This window comes from Lutra lutra, chromosome 2, assembly GCF_902655055.1.
Source record: "Lutra lutra chromosome 2, mLutLut1.2, whole genome shotgun sequence".
NCBI lineage: Eukaryota > Metazoa > Chordata > Mammalia > Carnivora > Mustelidae > Lutra > Lutra lutra.
In genome coordinates, this window is record NC_062279.1 from 19,068,462 (window position 1) to 19,081,585 (window position 13,124).

Sequence of the window (13,124 nt, forward strand, 5' to 3'; positions counted from 1 at the left end):
GTTGGCATTCCCACCGACAGGGCACAAGGGGTCCTTTTTATCCACATCCTCGCCAACACCTGATGTTTGTTGTCTTGTTGATTTCAGCCATCCTGACCCCTGTGAGCTGATCTCTCACCGTGGTTTTGATTTGCATTTCCCTTGATGAGTGATGTCGAGCATTTTTTAAGGTGTCTGCTGGCTATCTGGATGTCTTCTTGGAAAATGTTCACATTTTATAGGATCAGAGTTTCCCTTGACATTTAAAAAAATAGAAGGTTGCTTATTTTGTGCCTGAGTCTTCCATCATGACTAATTCAGAGTACACCTCCTCATCTCGCTCTCATCAAGGGAACTTGGGTCTCCCTTAGCTCCTCCCATCTGCCCTCACACAACACGGACCTGTCCTCTGGAGCTGATGTGAAGTTTGATCGCCTGTGCAGACCGTTGTCTTATTTTCTGTTCTGTCATTATGGTTTTCTTTCTCTCCCTCGCCACCAATAATCAGTCAGAGTGCTATACCTCATTGCCATGCAACTCTCCTGCTCCTTATCAAAATCCCCCCCAGATTGATCATTTACTGATGACTCTTGCCTGATCCAGTCATTACTTGCGATGCTTGCAAAATAGGGATTTTTCCTGCTCCGTCACCCCTGCACACTGACCAATCAGCTCCCGGCATTCAGCGGAAAACTAGAACCCTTATTTCATCTCTCTGTTTACCTATCAGTCTAATCTATTAGCATGGACTGATGAATCCCTCTGTTTTCAATGGAGTGTAATTCAGTACTGTGCTTAATTATTTTGGCACTCAAATTGTGTCAGATTTGGCAGTGGGAGTCATATCTGTGTGTCCCTTCTTCCGCCGTGAGAACTTGGCTCCCAATAACCAGCGCGTTTAGTCCGCTCCATTCTTGAATCCAGCTAAAGTAGTTTCAGAATTACTTTGTCCATGCCGCTAAAATAAGCAAATCACTAAAAAGAGTTCAAGATTCATCTTCAATTCTGCCTTCACCTCAATGGCCTGGAATGAGGCAATGTAGGCAAATATTGTGTTCACAAGGTACTTGGATTCCTCTCTTCCTTCCTTCCTTCCTCCCTTCCTACCGTCCCTCCCTCCCTATACATACATACATAATAACAATTTGAGCAAAGAGATGTTTAAAAAGTAGTATTGGGATAATCGAGACCAGAGGCAGAACTCCGGATCCGACAAGACAGTGGGGTTGCCCCCACAGGATTATCAGGGAAACAGCATTTGCTGGCAGAACCAGTTCCTGGCATAAAAGCAGAACCGGATGAGAACAATGCCTGTTATTTTCATAGGGTCATTGCTGGGCCCCCGGGGTCCCCCCTTTGAGGGAGGGACTTTTAAGCTTGAACTATTCCTACCAGAAAATTACCCGATAGCAGCCCCTAAAGTATGTTTCATGGCCAAAACTTATCATCCAGAAAAGTTGGGAAGAACATGTTTAGATATGTTGGAAGATAAGTGCTCCCCGGCCCAGCAGATCCGCCCAGTTCTGCTGGCGATCCAGGCTCGGTTAAATGCTCCCAATCCAGATGATCCATTAGCAAATGATGGAGCGGAGCAGCGGGAGACCATCGAAGCCCCCGCCGGAGAGCTGAAGCATGGACTAGGCTGTCTGCCATGAATAATTTTTAAAATCAATCTGATCATCAAGTGGGCATCACTTCTTCTGTTCTGCCAAGACGTCTTCCTTTTTTGTATGCATTTAACGGACACAGTCTTAGAAACATTACAGAATAAAATCCCGGACATCCTCAGCCCTTTGGTGATTAAATGCCCATTAGCAAATCTCTGTCTTGTCCTGAGTCACTGCTGGAAAGCAGGAGCAGAGGCTTGAAGTACCATCTGGATTGTGGTGAATTGTTTAAAGGCAGTGACTCTTCTCTTTTTATTCATGTCCCCCACCCTGGTTTAAGCATAAAGCACTTCAATGAAGGTAGTTAGCTGTCAGGGTTAGCTGCCAGAGTGTGGGTGTCTTTTTTTTTTTTTTTTTTTTTTAGGGGAAGAGGTAGTTTTATTTTAATTTTCTGGGCTCCTTTCCCCCTTTTTATGGTAATCTAATTGCATTGGTTAAAAGCAGCAAACCAGTTCTTTCAAATATCCTCTCTAGCCAAGTCTAACTTTATTTAGATGCTGTAGATGGACGAGCTTGATTAGAACCAAAATGGGAAACTAAACAGACCTCATAGCCCTCACTAATAACACTGCAACTAGAATCCTTCCCTCAAGAAAAAGCTTGGGACCATTTTGTATGGCGTGTCTGGAAACTTCTGTAAATCTTAAGTTTTAGTAAAATTGTTTTTTGTTATTCTAAAAAGAATAAAAATAAAAAGTAGTATTGGATTAGGACAGAGGTGTAAAGTAAGAATCCCTCAGTTCCTGTTGATATAAATACATGCTTGAAGAAAAAAGGAAGGAAGGAAGGAGAGAGGGCACAACTATATATCATTTGTGCTCATTTGCATTTGGCTTATCGTTTTAAATTTATACATTTTATAGGAATATATATGCTTGTCACAGTTTTTTGTATTCTCACATTTTTTGTCATTAAGTTTTGGAATCAAATTAATTTTTCTTTTTCTTTCTTTCTTTCTTTTTTTTTTTTTTGAGTATTGTGTGACTTCCTTGGTAACAAAACAAAGGTGATACATTTCTGAATTCTTGAATGTCTGCAAATCTCCTTCTTCCACCCTCGCATTCGAATGGCACGTTTCTGTCCTTGGCTCCCAGATCGCAGGCCTGGTCTACCAGAAGTCTGCACACGAACCATTTGCTCTTAGCCTAGATTCTCTTATTATGCAAGCAGTGTTTTCTCTGTCTGAAACTTGTATTTTCTTCATTCTCTGGGTTCAGAAACTTCAGTGATGTATAGCTAGATAGAAGTCTGTTCTCATTAAGTTTGCCTGGGAATTGGCAAGCACCTTCTGACAGAAAACAGTTTCTTTTCAGTTTAGGGAAATTTTCTTCTATATTTATTCAAGCATTAATTTCTCCCCTTCTAGTGCTTTTTCTCCCTCAGAAACTCTATTATGCACATGATAAATCTCCAGGCAAGGCCCATTCTTATCTCTTCCTTCATTTTTTTTCTATTTCTTTGTGTTTTGTTCAGTGGGCTCAGCTCTTTTTTTCCCATTTCTTTTCCCAAAATCTGAGTTCGATTCTTGACAGGGACCATTGTATTTCTCGTGTCTGCTGACTTTCTAAATTCATAAATCATATTTTGAACTTCTGAAAGTCTTCTATTTACTCCAATTTTATCTCCAAAGGGTTATTTTTATGTATTTATTGAAATGTCCTTCTGTCTTGTGTGCTGATTCTACCTCAGCAGGAGCCCCCTGTTCTCAACCAGTCTCCCCACTCTTCCTCACTCACCACCTGCTCATGGGCTCGGGGGGCATCTCTCAGCCCCCACCGAAGTCAGGCTGTGGAAAACCATGGCAAGGGGTGAACCGGAAGGACATTTTGAATGACATGGCAGATTAGTTTGATAGAGGATGGGGGAGCTTGTGGTTTGGGGAGAGGGGAAGCCATGCATGTTGTGTGGAAGAGTTCCAGGGAGAGGGAAAGTCTCTTCTGGAGTCAGGTGGAGAGCAGTTTACTCCTTATGTGGCTCAGCTCAGTTCTGAAGTCTTCCCTGGGACCACATGCAACAAACACGCAGAGTGCCAGAAAGATCCATCGGAATCTCTCAGTTGGGCTTTCTCAGACCACCTCAGCTTCTGCAGTCTGGATCCTGAAGCTTCTCTATGGGAGACACAAAGTTTTCTGCTTTCCACCAAGCATGTCCAAAGTCAGTCTCTGCACCTATCCAGCTCCTGGAGAATTTAATTCTCAGACTCGCTCAAGAATCCCTCAAGGGACCTACACATGCCCAGCAGCAGCTGCCTTACCTGGGAGTTAGAAATGCAGATTCTCATGCCTCCCCTCAGATCTACTGAAAAGGAATGTACGAAATAACAAGACCCCTAGATCATCTGTCTCTATTTTAAAGCATTAAAAAACCATGCCCTGGGCCACGGCCCCCAGCCATGGACACCTGCTGGTACGTCAAAGTCATCTTGGTTGTTGGGTGGCCTTGGAAAGGAGGTGGGTGGCTGGAGGGTCCAGAAATGTACACTTCCCCTGACATTTTCTCAGAATTCCATCCTTACAGGTTTGCAAGAGTATTTTTAGATGTTTGTAACAATTTGGTTTTCAATTCATAGAATAATGAAGTTTAGAAAGATCTAGAAGAGAATCGGTTTTCCATCATCTGATTTTCTACATGAGGTCTAAAGAGGCCCCAAAGTTTAATAACTGTCATAGAGCAAATCAGCAGCAGAGCAAGGGGAAGAATTCAGATCTCTTCATTTCTAGACCATAGCTTTCTTCCCTCACTTCACCACCGAGATGGTCCTGGGCGGTAATTTTTATCGATGTTCTATCAACAGATGAGTATGATCTTCAAATATTACTAGGACAAACCTAAACTAGAAGCAAATCAAGACAACAAAAACCACCACCACTTGGGGTGCCTGGGTGGCTCAGTAGGTTAAGTGTCTGCCTTCAGCTCAGGTCATGGTCCCAGGGTCCTGGGATAGAGCCCTGAGTCAGGCTCCCTGCTCAGCGGGGAGCTTACTTCTCCCTCTGCCTCTGCTGCTCCCCCTGCTTGTGCTCTCCGTGCTGTCTCTCTCTCTCTCTCTTACTTGCTCTCATTCTATCTCAAATAAATAAATAAAATCTTAAAAAAAAAAACCAAAAACACCACCACCAGAAAAGATAAAAAAGAAAAGAAAGAAAGAAGGGGGAGGGAAAAGAAAAAAAAATCCAGTTAGTTAAAAAACAAGCCACACTTCCAAAAGTCTAATAAAATCAGATAGCTGTATCTTTCTCTTAGTCACGATCTTGCAGTATTTGGTAAAAAAGAAACAGAGAAAGAAAATTTCTGAGACAGCAGGGTCTGTATTTAATTGTGTGGAAAAACGCTTATGGCCATGTTGGAGAGCAGCCTGCTGCAGGGACAGGAGCGGCTCACAAGCACACTGGTGCCCACACAGACACTGAGCACAAGCCTCTGAGAAGGGCACATGAGGGACGCCACAGGGGCCAGAGCTGGGGTGGGGCCAGGGGACATTGCAGGGGAGGGGGGTGGATGGGAGAGGGAGAAGCCAGTAGAATAGGTGGAATTATTTGACCTCATGAATACTTACTTGATTGAACCAGCAAGACAACTGTTAGCAGGGTATAGACGAAATTCACTAACAAATGCTTTTCTTCTTCTTTTTTGTAAAGATTTTATTTATTTGAGAGATAGAGCATGAGAGAGCATGAGTGGGGTGTAGGGGTAAAGGGAGAGGGAGAAGCAGGATCCCCACTGAGCAAGGAGCCCGATGTGGGGCTCGATCCTAGGACCCCAGGATAATGATCGCAGCCAAAGGCAGACACTTAGTGGACTGATCCACCCAGGTGCCCATGAATGCTTTTCCTGTTAGAAACTTAATATGTAAACAGAACACGCTGGCACAGACACTGTCCCCAAACGTTCGGCTGCAGCTCGGAAGTCTTGCTATATCTGTACCTTTTGTGGTCCCTGCTTGCGATGATTCCATGCTGACATTTGCCACTATTTTTAAGAGAAAGACTAATAATGCTATAAAAAAAAATAAATGAAATGCCAGTACGGGACTTGCTATTTTTTTTCTGCTCTATAACTTCAAGGTCTTTTACTCTCTGGGTTTCAGCGTGGGTGTCTCCAGGCATACTCTTTGGAGAAACACAGCAGAAGGAGTTAAAAAGACTCATTTTTACCAGGGACGATAGCATTTGAATGACTCTTTAGAAATGGAAAGTGTGACGTTATAAATGGAAATAATCCATGACACACGTTTGGGTAAGGAGTGAAATCAAAGGATCTTTAGAATGGAGAGACAGACCTCACCCAGAAACGCGGTTAAAGTCATTGGTGGGAAAGCAGGTCGCCGTTTTGGAAACGTCTCTTGTCACACCAGATTATATTAGCAATCTGTTTATCGGATGGCCCAGATGGACACCCGCAAGGGAGGCTGGGTAAAGGTGATTCTCTGATATTTATACTCGAACAGATGGGTGCATCCAACCTGCTTCAGCCTCCCGCTGCTGCCAAATTAACAGCCAAGGAGATGAACACAGATCTGACTTCCTGTATAAATGATCCTCTGTAGCATGTACTTTCTTCTTTCAAATGGCTGCTTGAATTTTACCTCTTTCATGAAATCTCTCCAGGCTAATATCTCTTGGCATGTCATCATTTCACATTTATTCCTTTTGGCTGCTTGACTTAACGTGGACACCCACACGGCTCTCTGCTACCCAGCTTTGCAGGGGAAATCAGCTCACTGACGCAGGATTCAAGATGCTTAAATGTACACAAATTAGCAAATTCCACAATTAGGAGATAAAATACGTACGACACTAAATTAATAACTTTAGTATCAATCATTGGTATAAAGCTTTGGAGCAGCTTATCCCATCATTTTATTATTAATAAAATAAGAACAGTAATTATTATAAAAGAACCACAAGGGCCAATCTGGCCACAGCATTGGCTGAGAAATGTCCATGGGGGCTGTAGGGAGCAGAGGGACCCCTCAGGCATTTCTACTTGACAGGCTGAGGCCAGCCCAAAATATTGGTTTAACATCTGCAAATAGATCAATATAATAATCTATCATACTAGTAGGAAACAGGATTTTTAAAAAACCACGTGACCACATCAATAGATTAAAAAAAAAGCACTTGACAAAATTTAACTCCTTTCATGATAAAAATACTGAACAAACTGGGAATAGAAGGAACTTTCTCAACCTGTTAAAGGGCGTCTATAAAAAAACCCATAGTGAACATCTTATATAATGGATGAAGCCTGAATGCTTTCCCTTGAGATTGGGAATGTTGCTGGCTCAAAATTCAGTCCCAGGGGAGACGAATCAGCCACGTCTGGGTCACCTACCTGCTCCCTTACCCTACTGCGGAGGACAGAGAAAGAATCTGACCCTGGCCCTTAGTGGGAGGCAGGGACTAGGCTCCCACCAAGATGCCCTCACAGCAGGGAGCAGGGAATTCCACAAATTCCATTGGCTTTGTGGAAAGTGTTGCTGTTTGGTAATATTCAGGTCTCCTCACTCCAAGTTCTTTGCTATGTCACCACATTTAAGTATATCTTTGATAGTTCAAAAGATTTTTTTGAGATCTTAATTATGAACTTCAATGTTATTAAAGAATCTATGGCCAATGGATTTTGAAATAAAGGCTGTTGTTCATCCTTGCCTCCAGACCATTCCTTCCCTGGCAGATTCCATGTCTGATGACTCTACCCTTCTCCTGGCACCAGCGGGAGGGAAGCCAGCAGTATGTGTCTGGTTTCTTACTTCTAGTTGCTGGACCAGGCATCCTCCAGTTAGAACTTCTAGAATGGCTGTACCTGCAATCCCTTTACCAACACGTCCCCTCCCACTGGATCTCCTCTTTACCTCTGGCAGCCTCAACCTGGGTCTAGTTTGACTCTCGTACTCCTATGTGGATGTCCAGAACTTTCTACAATTTAGCTCATCAGCCATCTCATGGTCTGGGGTCTGCCTGTCTGTCCAGCTTCCTTGCCTGCTACCTCCTCATGAGAACCCTTCACTCCAGCAATTCTGGATTAATGAGAATTTCTTAGAACACATCTTGGCGCCTTCATATATTCTACTCTGTCTGCCTGGAATGTTCTTTATACAGATAACGTGTCTTTCAAAAGTTAGCTCAACATCATGACCTCTCTGAAGCCTGCCCTGATGGTGTGTCTCCCAGGTCAACCCTGTGTCCTCTCTGCGTCCATGACATACCTGTGTGTTCCCACTGTTATATTTATACTATATTTGTATTATATCATATTATATTTATATTTATATATATTTATACTATAGTCCTTGGTAGGCTGGTAGGCTGGTGTGTTACCGTTGCTGTAAGTTGTAGGACACACATCCTAAATTATTTTGAATCTTCACTTCTCGGTGCTCTGTAAAATTCTTTAAGTGTCTATTGCCTGGAGCACAGAGTTTCACTTCCTGGCTTTTTTTTTTTTTAATCAACCAGAGCTGAGAGGGAGGGCAATTTTATTAATAACAATCAACTAAATCCATGAAGCACTTTAGTTTTCATAAAACAACCCGTATTTTCTAGATTGGATCAGAAGGCTGAGGCTTTAAAATAAAAAGTGAAAAATAAGAAAAAAAAAAAACCTTAACAGAAGAACAATCATTAAGAGCAGTTCAACTTGGTTTAACATTTGTCACGTATATCCTGTAGGCAGGACACTGGTTAGTTACTAGGATATAGGTTCATTTTCACTAGATATGGAACTTTGGGAAAAAAGTAAAAATATGAAGTTTCAGAATACCTGTGTGCTAGATTCCAGTTGTGAGAGTTCAGCATTGCAGATTATATTGCATAATTCTTCTGTCTTGTTTTCCTTATATGGATTGAAATTTTGGGGCATAACCATATATGCAAATCTCCTGTTAAGATATGTATAAAAATAGGAGAACTAATGTAAGATTTTTCTAGACAGAATCTTGAACATGCCAAAAAATTACCTAATAGAACTCTAGAGGCCCAGGGGTTGAAGTCTAGATTTTGGTTATATATATGGTTCAAATTTAGGGTGATATTCACTCAAATTTCATGACACTGATGGATTCATCAGGGTTCTCCAAAGCAACAGAACCAATAGGATATATAAATAAAGACATTGATGTAGATAAATAGATAAGAGGAGATTTATTGTGGGAATTGGCTCACATGATTATGAGGGTTTATATATACCACAATATACCATCTGAAAGCGGGGGATTGGAAAGCCAGGGTGACTGCTGGTGTAAGTCCTGGAGTCCAAAGGCTGGAGAACCAGGAGTTCTGCTGTGGGAGCGCAGGAGAAGATGGATGTCCCAGCTCAAGATGAATGAGAGAATTCTCAACTTCCTCCATATTTTTGTTCTTATCGGGGTCCTCAGTGGATTGGATGATGCCAGCCCGCATATGGGAGGGTGGCTCTTCTTTACTCCATGTACTGATTCAAATGCTAATCTCTTCCAGAAACATCCTCACAGACATGCCCAGAAATAATGTTTACCGGTGACCTGGGCATCGCTTAGCATCTCAAGTTAACACATGGAATTAACAATCATGACCGGTTCAGATCGCCCCTATAGATGACTGCAGGATGTGTCTTGTAGGGCCACATCAAAAGGTAGTTAAGCATTTGACTACCAAGTTCTGGAGCATGGTTATGGAAGGACATGTCCTCAGCAGGGAACAGAACGGCTGGGTCCACTCCTTTAAACATCATTCACCCAGGCACCAATCACAGATTCTTCTCTTATACCAAAAATATGCTATGGCTGGTTGGTGGAGCTTAAAGATGATGAAGAAGGGCACCTGGGCCGCTCAGTTGGCTAAGCATCTGCACTCAGCTCAAGTCATGATCCTGGGGTCCTGGGATCGAGCCCCACATCTGGCTTTCTGCTCAGAGGGGAGCCTATTTCTCCCTCTTTCTCTCTGCCTGCCGCTCTGCCTCCTTGTGATTTCTCTCTCTCTGTCAAATAAATAAAGTCTTAAAAAAATTAAAAAAGAAATTAAGGTCTTATATCTAGAAACATATATATCTATGTATTAATATTAATAAGAAATATTCTAATATACTATTTTAATATTAATAGAAGTATTATAATGTTATATTTATCATATATTTAATATTAATAAAATCTGGTAGATTTTTATAGTTTCAATCTATGTCTTGTCCCTTTTATATTTCAAGTATTTTGTAGACTTTTTTAATTATTTTTTTTGCATTTCCATTTCCACTGTTTGTTTGCTTTCAGAGAAAGTACTATTATATTGTTTCCACCCATGTTAGCAAATTCTCTTATGAATTTTAGTTTAACTAAGGGTTTGTTTTCTGTATATAGCACCATTGGTAAACAAAATATTTCTTTATTTTATAATACATTTGATTGTACTGCCTATTTTGTTTCCCTGTCTTATAGGAATGGCTGCTGAATTTCATCAAAGGTTTTGAGCATATATTTATAAAACATATGGATAATAGAATACTAATCCTTTAATTTTTGAGATAATTACTTATATTAAAGATTTCCTAATGATAAATGAACTTTGCCTTCCCAAAATAAACCATACTTGTTATTCAGTATTATATATTTTAAACTAGTTGATATAATTTACTTTATCGTGTTTAGACTTTTTGCCTCCATTTTCATATATGTCTGTTATGAATTATTATTAATCTTTAACCAGCTAAAAATTTTGGTCATTTAGCTTTTTTTAAAAGCTAAGGTGCCCTAGGTGGCTCAGTGGGTTAAGCCTCTGTCTTTGGCTCAGGTCATGATCCAAGGTCCTGGGATTGAGCCCCACATCGGGCTCTCTGCTCAGCAGGGAGCCTGCTTCTCTCTCTCTCTCTGCCTGCCTCTCTGTCTACTTGTGATCTTTCTCTGTCAAATAAATAAATAAAATCTTAAAAAAACCAAAACCAAACAAAAAACCAAAAAGCTCTGGCCAGTTTTACTAAAGAAAACTTTTATGTGATTTGCGTTTCATCTGGCTGTTCTGGCATGCCCCCAATGATACCAGAATCACCTGGATCAATGAGAGACAGTGAACGTACCCTGTAGGATTTCCCACATGCTGGGCCCAATTCAATATTATTGCCACGGTTAATGGTGGACACCAGTTCTGGCCAACATGGTATAGTATTCTACCTCAGATTTCCTCAAGGCTGGCTGGGCAGTTGTTGGCAAGGATGACTAGTTTTGCTTTGTCATGCTTGGTCATTTTTGGAGTCTGCTCGTACCCCAGCACGTACTTTCCACGTCTCATAGCGAGGTGGAGCCTAGAGTTGATCGAACCCAGAGACTTTGGTTTTATTTGCGACCACCATCTTCCTGTGTTAACAGCCCCAAGCTGGAGCAGCTGCCAAGGTGGATGGGAGCAAGAAAGGGGTCAGCTGGCTTCTTATTATTGAGTTGTAAAAGTTCTTTATATATGGTGGATATGAGGCCTTCCTGAGATGGTCTATGTATACCTGCAGGTCTGCAAAGCCAAAACTATTTTCAAAATAATATTTGCCTTTTTCATTACATTGACATTTGCCCTGATGGTAAACAAACAAACAAACACTAATGGTGGGTAAAACTGTTGCCTCCTTACCATGACTCAAGGTGGTGGCACCAAACTGTCCTAGCCATCAGTATATTCTATACTACCACATCCTTGTAGCTTTAAAATATGCCTTTAAAAAAAAAAAAACATAAGAATGTACTTCATGCAATACAAATGATTAATTTTATTAAATTTTAGCCTGATAGTATATAGCTTTTTAATGTTCTCTGTTACTAACTGGAGCATTTGCATTAAGCCCCTTCCATGGCGTACCAGCGTTGGTGGAGGAAACCACCTGTACCACCGTCTGACTTGCAAGCATAATGAGCCCCACTTCTCACCAATTACCATTTTTACAGGAAAGAATGACTGAAAGACATCTGGTTATTCAGACTCGGGTACTTGGCAGACTCGATCCTCAAAAATGAGTGGTGCATATGCATCACTTCAAGGAAAACGACTGGCAATATTTGTTGCCAATGATACAATTCAAGCTTTTGAGGGAATATAGTTTTTGGAAACTGGAGGCCACCCTCATGAGCTTACCAGATTTCCAACAGTCAAAACCTTTTCTGATGATATCAGTAGGGATGGTCACAAAGGTGACCTACAAAATATTGTAGGATAGAGGCGTCAACATTTGGAGTATCAGCATAACTTAGTGAACCTTTATTTTCGAAATGATCAAGGCATGATGTTACAAAGTCATGTGTGGGTGAAAGATCCACTCAAAGTACAAAATAAGTTGATGGGGTTTATTTTATTTTAAGTATTTTATTTATTTATTTGAGAGAGAGAGAGAGCGCATGTGCACCTGCATGGGCCAGGGGAGGGGCAGAAGGAGAGGGAGAAAATTCCCTCCCAAGCAGGGAGCCTGATGTGAGGCTTGATCCTTGGACTCTGGAGTTCATGACCTAAGCTGAAGGCAGACGCTTAACCGACTGAGCCACCCATGTGCCCTTAAGGTGATGGATTTTAATAAGAACAGTATGAAATGTTCATCGATGTGGTTTTGGATTCTGCACTGCAGTTAACCTTTAAGAAATGATCACTTCTTCAGTTTTGGTCTTTGTATCTATGCTAATTTCATAGGAATGACATAACAAATTACCAGCAACCGGGTGACTTAAAACAGAAATGTACTGCCCACATTTCCGGAGGCCAGACGTCTGGAGTCAAGGTGTCCGTGTTCTCTCTGAAAGCTCTAGCAGAAAGATCCTCCTGGCCTCTTCTATCTTCTGGGAGCTTCAGATGCTCCTCGGCTTGTAGAAGCATAATTCCTATCTCTGCCTCCATCTTCACATGGCCTTCTCTCTGTGTCTCTTCACACTGTCTTCCTTCTGTATATATCTGCATCCATATTTTAAGGACATCAGTCACATTGGATACGGTCCCACTCTAATGCTCTCCCCTGAACTTGAGTAAATATGCACAGACCCTTGTCCAAATAAGGTCACGTTCTGAGGTACTGGGAGTTAGGACATCGACATAATTTTTGGGAGGCAGAAAATCAAACCAATAACAGCATCAAAGAGTATCTACAGCTTAACTGGAAAGGCTGTTACTTTTTCTGTAGCCAACACTCACCTGGGTGAGGCCAGATTTTCTTCATATCCTGCAACCAGAACAACAATAAATCACATTTTTTACAGGCTCTGGGGATTAGAATGTTACCTTTTTCAGGTGGCAGTGGTGGTAGGACATTATTCTGCTCACCATGGGCTGACAAGGTGATTAAAAAGGTGAAATGGAGGGACAGACCTAGGAGAGGACAACACATCACTAAGAATGAGTCAGAATATAAGGATTTAAAGGCAAATACAAATGTTACTGAAATTCTTATATCACGCATGTCTGTGGTTTTCTCAGCTGGTGTGGGTTATTAAGAGCTGACATGGGCTGTTTTAACATTATAGCTGCCATTTGCGTCCACACGTCACTTCAT

At 41.5% G+C, this 13,124-nt stretch overlaps 2 pseudogenes; one reads left to right on the plus strand and one right to left on the minus strand.

The window, feature by feature from the left end:
* Nucleotides 1-998: 998 nt before the first annotated feature.
* LOC125094008 (ubiquitin-conjugating enzyme E2 N-like) lies at nt 999-1,645 on the plus strand (annotated as a pseudogene).
* Nucleotides 1,646-10,598: 8,953 nt separating this feature from the next.
* LOC125094009 (60S ribosomal protein L30-like) lies at nt 10,599-10,958 on the minus strand (annotated as a pseudogene).
* Nucleotides 10,959-13,124: the final 2,166 nt, after the last annotated feature.